The sequence below is a fragment of the Puntigrus tetrazona genome, chromosome 22 (assembly GCF_018831695.1).
Source record: "Puntigrus tetrazona isolate hp1 chromosome 22, ASM1883169v1, whole genome shotgun sequence".
NCBI lineage: Eukaryota > Metazoa > Chordata > Actinopteri > Cypriniformes > Cyprinidae > Puntigrus > Puntigrus tetrazona.
Genome location: NC_056720.1, coordinates 9,950,127 through 9,968,825, shown reverse-complemented (window position 1 = coordinate 9,968,825; position 18,699 = coordinate 9,950,127). Strand labels below are relative to the sequence as shown.

Genomic DNA, 18,699 nt, shown 5'->3' with positions numbered 1-18,699 from the left:
GATAATGTTTTTAACAATCTGAAACATAAACTGAAAGGTTCAATTTTAATGGGATGACAGGCTGATTATTAAAGGATGCATAAATTGCTTGCTCTACGTTAGCCCACATATACACATTAATAAGATAAAAGTGAGACAACGAGGCTTTAAATAGTACAGAACAAATAAACAATGAAGTAATTAAATATAGGCCTTTTTGTTTTGTTGTAATTTATATTACCGCCACGTGAATCGAATAATTCTCATTACTAGGCTAATTAAACCATCTTTGGAGAAATGTGTGAAATGAAGTACATTATGCCATTGAAAAGAAATCCCGAATGTACAACCTCGATTCCTGCTGTAGTTATTTATAGTATTTAGCGCTGAACTGTAGATGAGGAAAGGTTTTCTGAAAGAGGCGGCGTCCTTCTTCTTCCACGCCGCTAGGGGGAAGCAAAGCTTAACCTATCTTTACGACGGTCGGCAAAGACCGCGATAAAACACTGTAGTCTTAAAAATGCTCACTTAGTTCGTCGCTAAATCTTACATTTTGCTATATAACAGTAATAAGTCGGGTTAGACACTATAGTGAATTTAAGACGGATGAACACGATTGAAACGACTTTCTCAATTGTTTTTTTATGAAGTCTACTGAAAGTCTTCTTTGATTGTTAAATAACTGTACAATTTATTGGAGGCACTGTCCCTCAAAGCTTTTTCATTCATGTAAAATAAAAATTAAACATGGCACCGGTCTGACAGGACACGTTATGGTTAGTTTAGGCCATGACCACTAGGTGGCGGTATGATAAAGTACTTTAAAGGGTAGGCAGAACCCTGATTTTATTCTGGCCTGAACTTGACCTTGACAGAACAACATGTGTGCCCTTTCACTGAAAGACCTTGTGACAAATTCCAGCGGTGTTTATGTAATAGGTTTTCGTATTTAACAATCATGTTTGTCGTAGGGTCAAAATAAAATCAGCATGATTTTTTTTTTGTTTCAAGGCTAAGGACACGACCATTTAAAAAAAAAAAAAAAAAAAATATAAAATATATATATATATATATATATATATATATATATATATATATATATATATATATATATATATATATATATATATATATAATGTATATACTTATAAATATAAAACATTAAATGCACGATTAGCATTTTTATCCAAGCCTAATAAAATGCGCAAAAAAAAATTTTCCTAAAATATGTGATATGTTATTTTATCAAAGCAAAATTAAATAATGATAATAACAAAAAATATATATTTATTTATTTATTTATTTATTTATTTATTTATTTATTATCCTTGAACGTCCCGCCACCTCCAGATATCGCGAGATCGCACGTTGAATCATAACGTTTCTTTTGAATTAATCGCGCCCCTCGGCTGTAAGCGATAAGTCACCTTCTGTTAATTAATCAGCTCTGTGGGTGGAAGCTGAAGATGACAGAGCCCTGTCTGTCCTGAACTTCCCGCCGTTTCCGGCAGAACCCAGACGTTGCCATAGGTACCGGGGACGGGTACGAAAGCTCATTTGCATGTATTTAAATGACGCGTGAATAATTTAAAGAAGGCTCGAATGAGGAAACTCCCAAATCGTTCAGAGATCACGCTGAGCTTCAGGCCCCTGCGAAGAGAGAAAGCGGTCGAAAGGAAGGCGCTCTTTACGGCTTCCCGGGTAAAACAGGCGCGGCGGCCCATTATGGCGGGTCTGGCAGCTTCACAAGCGTCCACTCGCTGGGAGCGTCCATAAATTGTCGCCACATTAAAATGCCCCGCACGACATTATGGAAAGTCATGAATAGCCTTGTAAAAAAAAATAGGCAGGGGATTTAAAAGAAATGAAAAATCAAAAACATACACATGCCATTTTCAGAGGAGGGAAAAATCTTTTCACACTTAGCCGCTAACCTGCGTCTACCCCTGCCTTCGCCTTTCCCGCGCTTCCACAGTCTTGTTAATTTTATATGAAAGAGCGTATTGGCACTTATCAGCGGGTGGCGCCGTAAAAGCGTTTAAGGTCAGAGCGCGAGTCGTGATTGGTTCTTCCATTAGAAGGAGCGCGCGGCCTGGCTTTCCTCTCGGCCAATCAGACGCGGCCGCCGTTCCATTGTTCCAAATGTTGGTGGTCCGCATTCTCTTATTAGACTCCCCTTATGATTTGACAATAAATGACACGTAATTGAAGCTCCCGAGTGACCCTTCCTCTACAATTTCAAGATTACAGACTACAGGGCTCCCGGCAAACGCACCACTCTTTGATTCAAACTATGCAGGCTATTAACAAGCAACAGGACAAATTCGGGATAAACCAAATAGGTGAACGAAATAAAAAAGCAAAACAAAAAAAAAAAACAAACAAACAAAAAAAACAGGGGGTTTACTTGTAAATAAAATAACGTTCCCTCAACCTAAAATGTAAAAATGCATTTAAATACCAAAAATATCCGAGTTTCTATTTTCAAGTTCAACTGCAAGCTTTCGTTTAAAATATATATTAAACGATACTAGGCTGCATGATTAAAATGTTGGAGGTTTATGTAACGTGAAACACGTTTTCTGAATTCTGATTGGCCAGTGATGTGAAACACTTCCGCTTGTTTGTCGCAACTTTCTATTTTGCCTGGGACTTTTCGAAAGAACGCCATTTAATTTATAATAATGAAAATTGTGTACTTGATATTTTATTAACATGCTATACTATATTATTATTATTATTATTATTATTATTATTATTATTATTATTAACGTTTTGTTTTGCAAATAAGACACTGAGGCCTGCTGAATAGTGAACAGTGTAAATAGCGCCCGGCTGTAGCCGCGAACTATCGCGATATAATGCGGTCTTTGAGGGAACTTAATTTTTACTTAACTAGCAATGATTCTGCTTCATTATCCCTCTTGTAAACACCCCCCAGCCACACACACACACACACACACACAGAGTGCACTGAGAAGAGGGCTACGCGGAGACATATATGTATATGAACCCCGGGGGTGCGGGGTCTGACTGGTTTTGCATCAAAAAAGACGAGGTCCTGTGAAAGTTCTGCTCCCTGCGTGTGAATTCAATAGCTCCAGCACGGTTAGCATGACAAACTGCTCTTCAAGTTCACAGAGTAACCTCCCCCGTCCCCGCGCGCAGACACGCGCAGGCGCGCGCAGACGCGCTCCCCCCGCCGACCCGCCGCGCGCCCTCTCGCTCTTTCCCGAGTCTATTTCAGACGAGTCAGAGGGCATCTTACTTCTGAAATTTCAATAATGCTATCTGCCGGGGATGAAGCGTTTTTTTGAGGTCACGATTTTGTTTGCTTTATTTATTTATCCGCTTATTTGTTTTGTGAGAACAACCGAGGCATTTCCTCACAGTTCAAGACGAAACACCGTTTATATCAGAGAAACGAATTGTGTTCACGCGATGTTTCCGCGTTTATTTCCTCAGCTGTAATGCAAAAACGCAAAACGTGCGCTAAATACGTCGCACGCAGATGTATTATTTTAGCATTTGAATCACGACTGTATTTTCATATTTTAAGCTATATTCGTATTTCATCACTTGTTTTGACTCGCGGTCTGTTTGATATTTCTATAGTCACACGCATGCCACTTATATGCAACTGATAATGCATCTCCCAAAAAAATCTTTCATCCGTTTTTTAAAGGCTTGTGATAAAATTGGTTATTTTGTTCTCTTTAGTAGAAAACAATTACCGCAGACTGCTTATACAAGCTCGTATTTAAACGTGTAAATATTATAAACATTATTTATTTAACCGCCACAAAGAAAGAAGCAGCAAAAAGTCATAATAAAAAAGTAAGTGTTTTTGTGTGTTTTTCTCGTCTTGTTTTACCAAGAATGAGTTTTTAAGACGGTAAAAGAAATCCATATTTTATAATAATTTTGAAACACTAATAAATGCAAATGAATAGCACGTTATTATGATTAAACAGTAAAACTAAACACAGTATTTTTATTGAATGCTCATAAACAATTACAAACGCTTTCATTAAATATCAACACCCAGTGAAAGAAAAAATCTTATTGGAAAAATTGTCTTCAAAATCATATTAATTCCTATCGTTACGCCTTCGCATTCAGTATTGTTTTAGGAATCCGTTTTGTATGTTTTTTGACATTTAGAGGCCTAAATGTAATACGACGCAACAGCCAAAGCATGCAGGACTTCACAGCCAAGCTCCCTCCTCACCTCTCCCGACAAAGACAATGAACGTCTTGGCAGACCACCAAGAACTGTTTTACCGGAGCTGCTCGTCCAGACCGTTCCAGCTCTGTCTCTGGGCAGAGGACGGCCGAGGGAGGGGGTGACCGAAGGGACAAGAGCTGCCACCCTAATCTCCCTGAAAGGGGCTTGTTCGGTGTGGGTTTATCCCGTGGAGAGTAAGGGAATCTGCCATGCTCGGTAAGCATGTATATCGGGCCATCTCATGGCTCAATGGGCGCTCCATGGGTGGCCCCTCCTGGTCAATACCACCGTACCCTCCGCCGGACCGGCCCAGAATAGGATAATCTCTCCTTCTCGCTTTCTTTCAGGCCAGAGTCTGGCCTCTCTGCGGCTGAGTCACGGCCGGGGTGGCCCTGCCCTGATCCCGGGTCAGCGCGGCTGGGTGACCGAGGGACAGATTTCGGCAGGTGCATTGGAGTGCACTGGACCAGCGCTTGAGCTGACAGTTAAAGGAAAACAATAGGAAGCAGGACTGATGTGTGTGTGTGTGTGTGAAGTGGATTCCTCAGGTAATGAACACTTTCTGGCTGAGCGAGAGCTCACTGTTTCTGACTCAGTTTGAGAAAAGCTGACAAAGATACAAAAGATACTAAATGAATCCACAGAAAAAAAAAATACTATTTTTTTTTTAAGGTGGCATTTGGCCCCCCCGTGAAATGCTGACTGTCGACTTGGGGTCAGGTCAAAGTAAATATTACACGAAGTGCTTTGCTTTCTATCGATGTTACGCGAGCTGCTGGATTTCTTTTTTTTTCCCAAGCAGTGACGCAATTTTAAAAATCGAAATTGTTTGAAATAACCTTAAAAACGGCAAAACAAGTTTTGACAAGGTGTACAATGCTTGACATTCACCGTGAAATCATTTTGGGGCGTCGCATCGGTCGTTCAGCAACGGGGTTATTCGTGAATGAAAAAAGACGAAATAATCACACAGATAACAAGAGCGCTTTTTTTCAGGATTTATTTAAACACTTATATCTTAAAAACAAGGCAGTTCGGCAGGAAATAAATTAAAGCATGGCAAATTAAAAGTAACTGTAACTATCAATGTATGTAAATATCTATGAATATCTATCTGTATGAATATCTATCTATATATATATATATACATATATATATATATATATATATATATATATATATATATATATATATATATATATAAATATCCATCCATCCCTAAGTTCAATCAAACATTTAAATTAGCAGTAAGTCAGTCTCATTTATTATTAACTGTCCCTTGTCTTCAAACATTTCAAAACTCTTCTTTAAAAAAATAAACTTACCTTTATCGTCCAAAAATACTTACTGGATGGCAAAAAAGCGATTCAACAAAAACAACGGTTTTAACGAAAACCAGCTATGTCCGTTAGTGATTAAAGAAAAACAGGAAAAACGTCTCGATGGTCCGTGGTCCTGGTGTCAAGATTTAGTCCCAAACCTGAGGAGGAGAAAAGAGCGACAGGATTAGTACCAGTTTCACTCATTAAATTTAAGAAACGCAATGCACTTCCCGTTACAGTTCTTTTATAGCGTATCGCCATCTTTTTGAAAATGCACAGCGCAGGCTGGGATGAGAGGGAGGGGCCTGGGAATTGATTGACAGCTCTCAGATGCCAGGATGCTGGGCGTCACGTGTGTGTGTGTTGCTCTCCGCCCGCCACGAGTGTGTTCACCAGCACGCAGGTTAAAGGGGTGGGGAAACAGACTTTATCAGCCGTGATGTTTGACCCCGAGCCTAGAGCCAGACAGGGGTCAGGGGAAGGACTGTCTGGGCACCGGGACTGACCCCAGGGCTGTGGGGGCCGGGGGGCGGCTTGGTTCCAGTCTAGGGTGCTTAATATCACCTCTGGGGATTGAGGTGCAGACAGCTCAACGACTGACCCTGCTTAATCATCAGTGCGCAACGTCTAGTCTGCTTGGTCATGGTACAAAGTCATGGCGGTATGGAAATCAACCGCAGCTGTCGTCATTTGATTTTATTTGAATATATTATGGATGCGATTGATTGGCATTAACAGCACTGTATGTATACACACACGCACACACACACAGAGTGCAGTTAAACAATTGGTCGCAGCTTTTGTTTACATATGTACACAGTACTGTATATACATTATGTCATTATGTATATATAAATACAAACACATGCATGTATATATTTATAAAATATATATTTATAGATTTAAAAATATTTTATATGTTCAGAAAATTTACGTGAATATTTTTTAAATATTTGCTGTATCTGTGTATTTATATATACATAATAAATATACACAGTACAAATACATATATTATGTAAACAGAAGCTTTTATTTTGGATTTGATTAATTACAGTAGTAATTGTGACAGCACTATATATATATATATATATATATATATATATATATATATATATATATATATATTATTATTTTTTTTATTTCATAAATGCAATATGTTCAGTATGCATGAACTACTTCTGATTAAATATTTAAAGAAATATTTGAAACCAGAAAATAAATAATAATAATATTAAAAATAATGCCAGTGTAGTACATACATATACTACCTTACATACACTACTTTATGTATTTATTAATAAATATAAATATTTCAAAATCTATACACATTTATTTTATTTACATTTTATATAGCTTTATATATGATATATACAAATATTTTTGTTTAGTAATGCAAGAAATATATAGAAATACACACCACTACACACACACACACACACACACACACACACACACAATATTTATGTATAGCAATGCAAATACAAATAAAGAATAAATTGATATTTATCTGGGCTATATAATTGCCATACAAAGACGGAAAAAAACAAGTAAAACAAAAACAGCGATTTTACAACATTATGGTATTGAAATAAAAAGAGAAATATCCAAGGCTTTTTCAGGTTATACTCCCGAGATACAAGGTTCATTATCCAGCTAGCGTCTGAAACGGGACGGGTTTCATTGGACGGGAGGCATGAATGTGATTGATTTGAAATCTCAGACTGTAAACAAACTGCTAGCCTGACGCTAAGCTAGCATGCGTAAGGAACCAAAGCCGCCAGGAGACGGTCCGATGTACCCAGCGTTTGGGTGGGGGGCAGGAATCGCCCGTCTGGGACGCCCCTCCATGCACAGGGAGCGTGCCTACGACCCAGGCAGGGGTTTTGAGGAGGGGGGGGGGCGTCTGATCCTCGATTCAGACAGTCCTGTCTGATGTCCCATTAAGATTTGAGTCCAGGACCGTGAGGGGTGAGGGGAAGAGCGCTGGTTAACCCCCCTGGACTTCTGCTGCAGCTCCTGGGTCCTATTATTTGAGGCAAGCTGTTGGCTGCATACTAATTCTGCATCACTCAGTCATGAATCGGGCTCGTATGAGGAGCGGCGTTTGAGACGAAGCCGGCGCAGAAGGAGGCCCTGTACGGAACGAGGGAAGCATATGCTCAGACTGGCAAACGTCCAGTGCGTTGAAAGAGAAAGGTTAACCTAGCTCCAGAACTGGTTATAGTTGCATCACTCTGCAGCGAAGAGGAGGAGCCTGAAATGACCTGCATTTGTTTTCATTTAGTTTGGGATTTTTTGCCTAATGATACACGCTGTCAAGAGAGAGGAAAGGTTGCGGTGGAAAGAAATGTTGTTAGCCAGACTTGAACTTGCGTCATCCACATGAGCGCCACAGATTATTGTGTCAGAGCGCATGCACCAGCCACTAGACTTTTGACATTTGAATGCTTGTTTGTTATTATTTATTACCGGTGTCCTGGTGTGGCATGTCACAATCAAAACTGATGTATATATAATACATAATAATACATACTAATGTACTAAATGTATATGTTTACATATCTGTCATTCAGATAAAATCACAATTTTATTATCGTTGTTATTCGAACGTTACTAAACAGGTTTTTAATATTTAGAGACAAACAATTAAAATAACCATAAAATCTGTAATAAAATATTGTTAAATAGTGTCTATAAATAATGTATATTTTCTGTTTTAGCATGCCATAACAAGACTTATCTGGAATATAAATGTATATTAATAAAAATAAGTTTCAAAAATGTCAACATCAAAAACCTCTTAATATCAGAAAAAATCGAAATATTAGTCTTTTGTTTAAATATTAAATTAAATTAAAAATATTAAAATTAACTGTTAACTGCATTTTTAACATTTTATTGTTTTATTAAAAATAATTCATTACAATTATTATAACAAATGTAAACATATAAAGTAATATTTTAATGATATACACTATATATACACACACACACATACACATATATATATATATATATATATATATATATATATATATATAATCTTCACAATTATGTAATTATGTAATAAAACAGTGTTAAGAGTTACATTATGTAAACATTTTAATATGTTAAGTATTGTATAACACTACACACACACACACACACACACACACACACACACACACACACATACAGTATATATATATATATATATATATATATATATATATATATATATATATATATATATATATATATATACACACACACACAAACACACACTTAGTATATTTAATAATATTATATTTTACTGACACATGCTGGTATTTTTTTCTTTTTGAGAAAGACATTAAAATACATGCCACTGGATCACTGTTTGCATCAATCAGGTTTTCTGCAGGCTATAAATGACCATGACCAGCAGATGAATGAGAGACAGACACCAAGCAGGACCAGTGGAGAAAATCATCCAGTCCCCAATGACACCACTCTTGATAAAGGGGGGCTCATACTGGGCTTTGTTCCTCTGTTTAACACTGCCTTTATAAAAAAAAAAAAAAACCTCTTCTCTATGTACTCAGCAAAGCTTTATATACAAAGCAGAGTCAATTTCTTCTCATCCGATAAACGAGAAACAATGACAGCAGGGATGCAGAGGAAGAAAAAGAGAAGATGTTTAGATCCAGACGGCAAAGACTTCCCTAGGGTTGCCAGGTCTGCAGTAAAATGCACATGTACATCTTATGTGTTTCCCTACTTGCCAGTCAAATATGATTCGGGGTGTAGCGAGGCGTCTGGCCGCAACACCCCCCCCCCTGACCTTGACCTCTAGGGTCCTTCCTCACCTGCAGCTAAATAGAGCAGCTGGGCCGTCTAGCCGGCGAATGACTGAATATTTGACACTTTTACTCGTTCCCACGCTCAAGCGCTTTCCGAGATGATATTTAGACAGCCTTTGTGGGGGAGAGAAATGTTTACTGTGCCTGGTGCACTGTGGCAGCCATTATCTGCAATATCTGTCCGTGTTTAGTCACGATCTTATAGACAGTTATTAATAAACTTACATGAAATGTGAGCATTCACACTGGCATATTTCAATCTGGTTTCACACCACATTTACAGCATTTTTTGCGCACGCTGTCTAAATTAACTTGAGATGTTGATTTAATTTATGACTGAACAAAGAGAAATATCATAGAAACGGATGCCGCAGTATAGTGAATGCAATACTGGTCAAAGCCTTTGTTGGGGAGAGTAATGTTTACTGTGTTTGTTGAAAAAAAAACAAAAAAGTAGTTTAAATGTGGTGTGAAACCAGAATTAAATGTGTCAGCGTTAACTCTTTCTAGATTTCAATTGAGTTACTGCCTATATTTTCATTTTCCGGTGCAAATGTTAAACCTGTTTACAAACTAAAAATGTGCTCTGTAACCAGTTCAAATGTGTCTGAATGCCCAGATTTTAAGGTTAAAAAAAAGAAAAAATTGTATTATTCATTTTCTACACAAGCGTTGTTTTCACAAAAAAGGTGCTCTGTTATATCTAAATTAATTTGAATTTGTCTAATATCATCAGAGGTGATTTTATGGTGCAGTTTCCTTCAGAGGTACTTTTATAAACAAAACGCTGCCTGTTTAGTCATTTCCTTTAGATTTCGGACAGAGCCATCACGCTCCCTCCCTCGCCTGTCTGCCTTCGCTGACAGCCTGAGGACCCCTGGATACTTCCTTATGGCTGCCTGCAACGTGCCTGTCTGAAATGCAAAACAACGGGGGTTTGACATACCGCGAGCCAAACATAAAAACTCATTATTCAATGCAGATCACGGCGCATTAGATGAATATAATTACTTTCAGTTGCGATTTATCGGGGGTTTATGTGACCCGTTTGGCAATACAGCAGCATCTACTCCCGAGATGCGACTCATTTTTACAGACACCTGTATTCTGGTGCACAAGATCCAGCAAAGCTGGTGGTCTCCCTGCTTGCCTTCATCTGAATACATTTACATGCAAATTATGCTACGCTGGCAGATACTAAGCACCGCTGAGACTTCAGCGAGCAAGACAGTGTCCAAAAAATCATAATATACAGACAGATCAGACAGCATCAAGGCTGAATCAGCCACGTATTCACCACAGTGTCACGATCTTACCCGCAATCCCATAATTATGTAATCATAACAGAACAATCCAGATGGGAAAAGTGCTGCTAAGCAGGACAGGATGTGGCAAATGCATTAGAATAATATAAAACGGCAAAGTCGAAGGTAATGCAAGCACACAAATAGCGCAACATGTACATGCACTGGAAACATATTTTTGTCGTCAGGTAAATGAAAAATGTAATATTACTGATGATAATGATGCAAGACAAAACTACCTCTTAATATGACGGAGTCAACACAAAAGACGTGATTTCGTGGAACAGAAATATGTCTCTATGGTAACTGCAAATGCACATAAACATACATAATTACGTAAAAAGATATTTCAGTATTCTGCTTATTCTGTACATATGTATAATATTTAAACAAACCTAAAATGTTCTTGTTCAGTTGTTGTTAATAATAAAAACGTATAAATAGTGAATATTTGTTCATTTGTATGCATAATATATTTTAAACAAAAATAGCACATAAAGATTTTTTGAATATTGTATGATAATAATCACAATAATAATGATAATAACTAAGATGATAAACATACTTAATTTGTGTCTAATATATTTGTTAATGTGTACCTTTCTAAAGGTTAAAGAAATATAAAACATACTAATAATAAGTATAAAGAAAATTATTTGTTAATATGTGTCTTATATATTTCTTAATTTGAATGTGTCTAATGTCCAAACAAACAAATATTGTGGTTGTTTTTGTGGTTGTTAACAACAATAATAATAGTAAAAATAATAACAATACTATTTATACTATTAATAATAATAATAATGTTATAACAAAAGGTATTCATGCTTATACTTGCCTTATATTGAGACCAAAAAAAATAATATTAATAATGGCAATGTAAGCCTTTTTAGTACATAGTACACACATTTGATAACCCTTTAAACACATTATATATATATATATATATATATATATATATATATGTATATATAAACCAGAGTTCCCTTATCTCATCTCAGTTGAGAATATTCATATTTATCAGCATTATATCAGACATGTTTTAGTTAAACCTCATATTGATGACTGGCACAACACACAGGTGCTGGATTCTGCGAGTACCGACCACTCTTTAAAACACAAACTACTCTCATACACTTGAGCAGCTCTAGAACAAATGAACACGAGGGTTCGAGGGGGGTCAGCGAGGAGGAGGTGAAGCCCCAAAGGCGAGCGAGTGTCAACCCCAGCTGGGCGGACATTTTGTTGACATGCTGATAGGGATTTAAGCAGTGGGTGGGTGTGTGTGTGTGTGTGTGTGTGTGTGAGCTAGGTGGGAGAATGAGCCGGAAAGGGGGGAAGGAAGGAGAGAGGCTCACAACAGCGGCGTTTCTAAGCTTGATTTCAGCGCGAGCTGAGACGATTAGGGGGAACAGGGAAGGACAAGGAAGAGGGGGCTCTCTGGGAAAGATGGGGACCGGTCCATTGAGACGCTGGAACCGGGGCGGGGCGGGGGTTTGGTGCGGGGAAGACTTTTTCAGCTGAGCTAATGAAGCATAGGTGGAGATGAATAATGGAATCTTCCAGAGGGTGGGATGGTGTCTTCGTCTTCGCTATTCAAAAACTTGGTTTCTTTGGAGAAACATGTTGAGAGGAAGAAAAGCCCTCCTCTTAAAGGGGTATCATTGTTTACACAGCGGGAGACGGACAGCGGGAACAAATGCGGCGAAACCGATGTCGCTTCCTCGCGACCGATGCTATAAATAAACCGTACGCCTCGTTAAAACGAGTTCGTGATATCGTCAATTGACTGGTGTTGGAAAAAAAATACGGTTGCCAGGTTTGCGTAGAAAAGAATCCGCAGCGTAACGCACCCCCTTATTTGCCAGTCAAATATGATTCGGGGTGTAGCGAGACGTCTGACCATACAACACCCCCCCCTCACCCTGACCTTGACCTCTAGGGTCCTTCCTCACCTGCAGCTGAATAGAGCAGCTGGGCCGTCTAGCCGGCGAATGACTGAATATTTGACACTTTTACTCGTTCCCACGCTCGCCCAAGACGATGTTCAGACAGTCTTTGTGTTGGAGAGTAATATTTTGTGTGCTTCCTCGTTTAAGACCCGTTCACAGTAAAGAGTAAATATAACTAAATTAGCATTAACACCAACAATAATGTTCTCTTTATAACCAGCACTCATAGTGTTTTTATCATATATATCACCTTATTAACATGCAAGCTCTTTAAAGAAGGATGGATTCTGATTGGCTGGCAAGGTTTTTATCGTTCTTCAGCTGGAGAAATCAATCTAGAATACGTCCACTGGCATTGTTCCTCCGTATCATTATCGTTATATTTGTGGTGTGGACTTCTCCATTCTCATAGAATTAGAACGTTTATTGTAATTTTATTGGTCATTTATGCACCACTTTAAGCTTTATTTAGACAGAGAGCAGCAAAGATATTTTTGGGTACATCTGACTCAAATCAGTTTAGCTTGTGTAGTCTAAACAACAAGAAACGAGTTAAATCTGATGTTTATGAACGTCATCCAAACGTGGTGTAAAATCAGATTAAAATGCACCAAGTTTTTTTTTTAGGAATTTAAAAACTATTTCGTAAGGTGTTCTTTCTTAAACGTATATATTCATTTTCCATCACTTTCCTAGACGCTTACAGTGAACGAGTGTTTTAGCACGGAAAACTGCAAAATGGCTTGTTTTTGATCTCTCGTGTTCCTTGTGAGTTTAATGGGGTGTGTAACGTTTTTTACATTGCGTTGTTGCTCTAAATTACTAGTGAGATGTTTTTTGCGTCACTCGTATGAATTAAAACATAATAATACTCTCCTGCATTTTCTGATCAAACCAGGCATGTTGAACAGAGCGCGTCTATACGCCCTTGCATACTGACGAGTGGACGGCACAACTGAGTCAAATATTCCACGTTTGTTGTGTTATGAAGCATCTACTTTGCGTCTACTTGCATCAACTTGTGTATGTAATCTACCTGCGCAAATAATTAAATTGGATTACAAACACCATACCACTGCAACAAGATGTCATGATTAACAAGAATAGAGTAAAGCTCGAACAAATGCGTCAGATTTCATCATCTGCAAAAGTTTAATATGGACAGTCAGTCCATACGGAAATTGCAGGCAATATAAAGAACACATTAAAGGTATAGTTTACCCAAAAATTGAAATGCTGTCACCCTCATGTCAATCCAAACCTAGAGGACTTTCTTTCTCCTGCAGACCACAAGACAAGATATTAATTTAACAATAAGGACCTCCATGGCTTCCAATGAAAGGCATTTCTCAAAGCATCTTCTTTCAGTTGTACAGCTTTGGAACAACACGAGGGCGAGTAAATAATAAACTGTCCCTTTAATGGCAGGATACGAGGCACAGCGCAAAAACTCAACGCTAATTTGAATTTGCTTGTTCTAACCCTCATCCCAACCTCAACACTTCCAGTCTACATCTGTCTACATCTCGTGCGGCCACAAAACCATTCGCTACGGAACGCTACTTTCTCATTCCCTCTCCTTCTCGCTGTCTGTCTATCTTGTTCCACGTCTCCTTTCTCTTCTCGGCGTACGGACAGAGCCAAGCTGGTCTGAAGCAACGTTTTGAAAGGGTGGGGGTGCAGTTCGGGGGCATTTTCATTACGGTCAAATCTCAGGCCCGGCTCTTCAACGTGGCCTGTGCCACCGAGCCGACAGTTTAATCATACAAACAGCACTCCATTCCCATTTCCCGCTCTCTCCTTCACACACACTCCACTCCTCGCTTCATAATTCTGCGCCCCACACACTCCGCACGCAGCGCTGTGTTTTGGGGGCTTAAAAATGACATAATCAGTGACTTGGATAAACGACTGTTTTCCCTCTGACTGTAATCAGCCGCGGTTGACGCTAACGTGTTTTTAAAGGGCCAGTAGCTTTTTTTTGGATCAAGGTGAAGCGCAGTTTTATGCTTTTGATAATGCTGGCGTATTGTACTTGATCTTGAAAAGAGCTTAATAGTGCTCAAACTAATTAATGAGTGAAACTCAAAGCTAATTGCATTATACAGATGTGTCTTAAAAACATGTTCTGTGATTCTAAACAAATATTTTTTTTTTTTAAAAATGAGTTGCATAATGTTCATCTGAATAACATTAGGCTGCTATTTATTAATTTACTAGCTTTAAGAAAAAAAATTAAAGTATGCCACGACTTAAGGTCTTTTTTTTTTGTAAACACAGCAACTGTATGCAGGTAACCTAGCATGCTAATCTGCTTTATTAAATGAATAGAGAGAATTGTCTCTTTAAAAAAAACCCTGAAAACATTACATAGCCGCTAATATGCATTCGCACAGGAAAATGTGTTTACTTAGTAGGTTGCTAGCTTTAAAAATTGAAAAAAAATCAGCAAATTTCATTTTCTTTATCAACTAAGATGCTAACCATTAAGAAATGAACTGTTTAGATCACTGGTATGATACATTTTCGCAAACAAAATCAATTACAAAATCTGCTTTTCATAAACACACGCTAAATGCTGAAAGTTATTATACAAACAGTCAATGCACACTCTGTGGTTAAGGGTAAACTGCTAAAATATTATGAAACGAGCTACTATGCTAATAAATACATAGCAATGCAATTGTGTTTCCAGACTCCCTTAAAAGTCTTTAGCCTGGCTAGCCACTTGTCAGATCACAGGTGGAATAAAATCAAATAAAATAAATAAAAAAGCTGCATATCGCCTTGGCAGAACTGAGCAGTGCCAATAAATGCTTTTAGCAACTATTACTTCTGTGGGTGGACCACATTCAATCAATAACCAAGCAAATAAAAGCAGCGGGCACTCAGAGCATAGAAACCCCCTCATAACGTTGAGTCGGCGCTGAAGCACGGCTAACATTAAAACATTAAACATATAAGCCCGTCTCTGCACTGAGGGGAGCCACAACGCTCTCATATGATGCTACAGCACTTGTGGAAATGTAAAAACGGTCTGACTGTTTTTCTTCAAGGCTAATCAGGAATCGGAGAAAAGCTTATTGCAGACAGGCAGGGAAAGGGATTTTTTATGTTGCCATTTTTTATATTTTGATAGAGCGCTGGAGCCAGGATAGCACTCGTTTGAGATAGTTCAGCCCCGTTATTAAGCTTTAAGACTTTCAGGCCTTCAAGGTAGAAGTATAAAAGGTTTACAAGTGGGTAAGACAGCCGGTAGGAATGTGGTTTCATGTTGTGAGAACAACTGAAGCCTGGTAGCTATTACAACAGATAATAAAAAGGTAGCACTAATCATTTAATTGATAAGCTCTAAAAATGAATAAAACAGAATGAAACACAAAGCGTAAAAAATTTTATATGGTTTCATGATATGAGAACTACAACTGAAACATGGTGGCTGGTGACAGAAAGGAAACTAATAATTGTGTAGAAAAAATTAAATAAAATGTGGTTTTATGTTATGAGAACAAATAAGAAAAACTGCAGGTCTAATAATGTAATTTAAAAACGTATTTTAGTAAAACGTTTATTAAAGGGTTTCATTTTAGTCATCAATTAGTGTCGTTCAAAACATAAAAGGTAAAAAAAATAACATAAAACCATACAGGTTTGGAATGACATGAGAGTGAGACAGAATTAAAACATTTGGGGATGCTAATCCTTTCACGTGAAAGTACCGCTGCGCACACAGGACAAAGCTAATCAACAAATTAACATCTTGTGACACCTAAATCATGTGCCGTCCACCACAAGTCTACACCTGTACAGCAGGAGTGGGAGGTTAACATATCACTGGGTCCCGGTGAAAACGTGGCCTTTATTCTGACACCTAATGGGCGTAACACTCGCCCCTCCATCTCCTTCTTTCTTTTGCCGCCTTTGCAGGCTACTAACAGGATTTACTGTACTCAGCCTCCCTGCCTAGCTTTGTGCTGAATTATGCATAATTGCACTAGTGTACTCACACGCATGGCTAACGCTGCGATTAGCATAAAAGCTTTTTGGTTTTCCTTTTTTTCCACGTTTGAGGGGGGTATTTTTGTGTTTTGAAGAGAACCTGAATGGCACAAGATTTGCAGCTTGTGTGTGTGTGTGTGTGTGTGTGTATTTGTTTAGGGGGGCCATGGGGTGCGGTAGCCTTGGTAGCGTGTCAGGCTATATATAATTTTGTCTGGCTCAGGCTAAAACATATGGGCTCCCCAGCTGTTGTAAATATGCAAATATGGAGCGAAAACAGACTGACTGACCCAGACGTACCACTCTGCTGCTAATATGCGTTTTAGACATCAACTTGTCCAGACAGACGCATAAGCCACCCCCCCAACCACCCCAAAATTTAACTGCCCTCTCCTCCCAATTTAAACCACATCACCCCACCCACATGACATATCCCACCTATCAACCACAAACAACACGACCAATATGAGAAACTGCACTTCTAGACCGCTAACAGCATTACTATGATCCAACATGCTAGTTTAAAAAAAGAGAGTCAAAAAGTCTAATAGTCGAAAACTTGTCACTCTAAAATCTGGTTGGATGAGGTCAAATATGTAATAAAAGCAAAAATATGAATATTCAATATTAATCTGTTAAACTGTTTACAGTTGCTAAGCTAACAAATTGCTGTGTCGTTGTATATATATATATATATATATATATATATATATATATATATATATATATATATATATATATATATATATATATATATTTGCACAAGTAAAAAAAAAAAAATTGGAAAATTTATATGATCACATGGTTGCACAAACCTATCAGTGAAGAGCTTATTGATGTCTACTTTGACTCACCTGGCTGTATCAGATTTTTTAAAATGTTTTTTTTTCAGAAAGAAAATTGGGTATCTGGTGTTAAATGCTACATAGCTTTGTTTAACAACTACAGAGCATTACGATTGTAAAAATTAAACTACTCTAAATAAAGCTGCTAATGGACATTTAGTAAATAGCTTTTAAAAAATGGAAAAAGAAAAGCAGCTTTCATGTGAATCTATTCATGTGAGTAACGTGAAAAACATAACGCAATGCAAATATTACAAACACAATCTTCGAGAAAACACTTTTTGTACTTCCATATGATCAGAGTCAGATTTTAACACCCTTAATTGCTTTGAAATGAAGTGCTTAGAGACAAGATACAGTCAAAATCTGGCAATGACTAGTAATATTTCGTACGAGATGGCAAAATCGCAAAATACTGCGACTTGGCTCAAGATGCTACTTTTAATAGTTTGTTATAGATTTCACAATCTAGTGTAAATTACTCTGAATTCTAATCAGATCTAGTTTTGACTATCGCGATGCTACAACTTCAAGCAAATTTATTAATGGCTTTTACTTCTGTGTGTTTTTGTAAATACAGTCTATTCAAAGAAAAGTTATAATGGATAAAATCGAACTCAACCAAACAACCACTTCATTGACATAGCAAAAAAAAAAAAAAAAACCCACAGACATTATCTCCCTGAGCACACAGGCTAACTGCCTAAGCCCCTTTCAGATCTTCAGCTCCGCTGACATGATTGTAATAAAACAAGTGTGAAGTTTTGTATTGTAAGGAGGAACACAATGTTGCCCAGCGAGCGTTTGTGTGAAGGGCGCGGATTGTCGGGTCCCACGGCACAGCAGTGCACCAGGGCCTACGGTGAGGAGTGCTGTGCATGCTAATGAGGTCATTATGGGAGGCTGTCTGGAACCGGGCCCTGCGAGTGAGGGATTTACGTAGCTAGACTACCCAGTCGCAGATGTCACAGATGGCACAGGCATCAGATGCTTTGTGTGTGCTAGCGCCATATTTTTCTCCCATTTCGAATGACAGAACGTACCGCAGCTTAACATAAAGACAGACAGACTGTAAAAGGATACAAGCGATCAAGGAAACAGGCGCATATGCCCTGCGTGTTTCAAAGGCGGCGTGAATTACTGGCCCGGCCAGTAACGAGCGAGGGAAATAAGCATATGCAAATGTAATTATCTGGAATCTACATAGTCGCCCTTGATTAGGCAGATGGGCAGCGTTTAAGGTGCCGCC

The 18,699-nt window shown here is 38.2% G+C and overlaps 1 long non-coding RNA gene across 1 annotated transcript in view; it reads right to left on the bottom strand.

Moving 5' to 3' along the window:
• Window positions 1-5,405: 5,405 nt before the first annotated feature.
• Window positions 5,406-18,699, bottom strand: part of LOC122328159 — a 39,807-nt gene continuing 26,513 nt past the window's right edge. The window contains exon 5 of the long non-coding RNA XR_006247776.1: window positions 5,406-5,687. This is a non-coding gene — a long non-coding RNA (uncharacterized LOC122328159). The remainder of the gene's footprint in view (window positions 5,688-18,699) is intronic.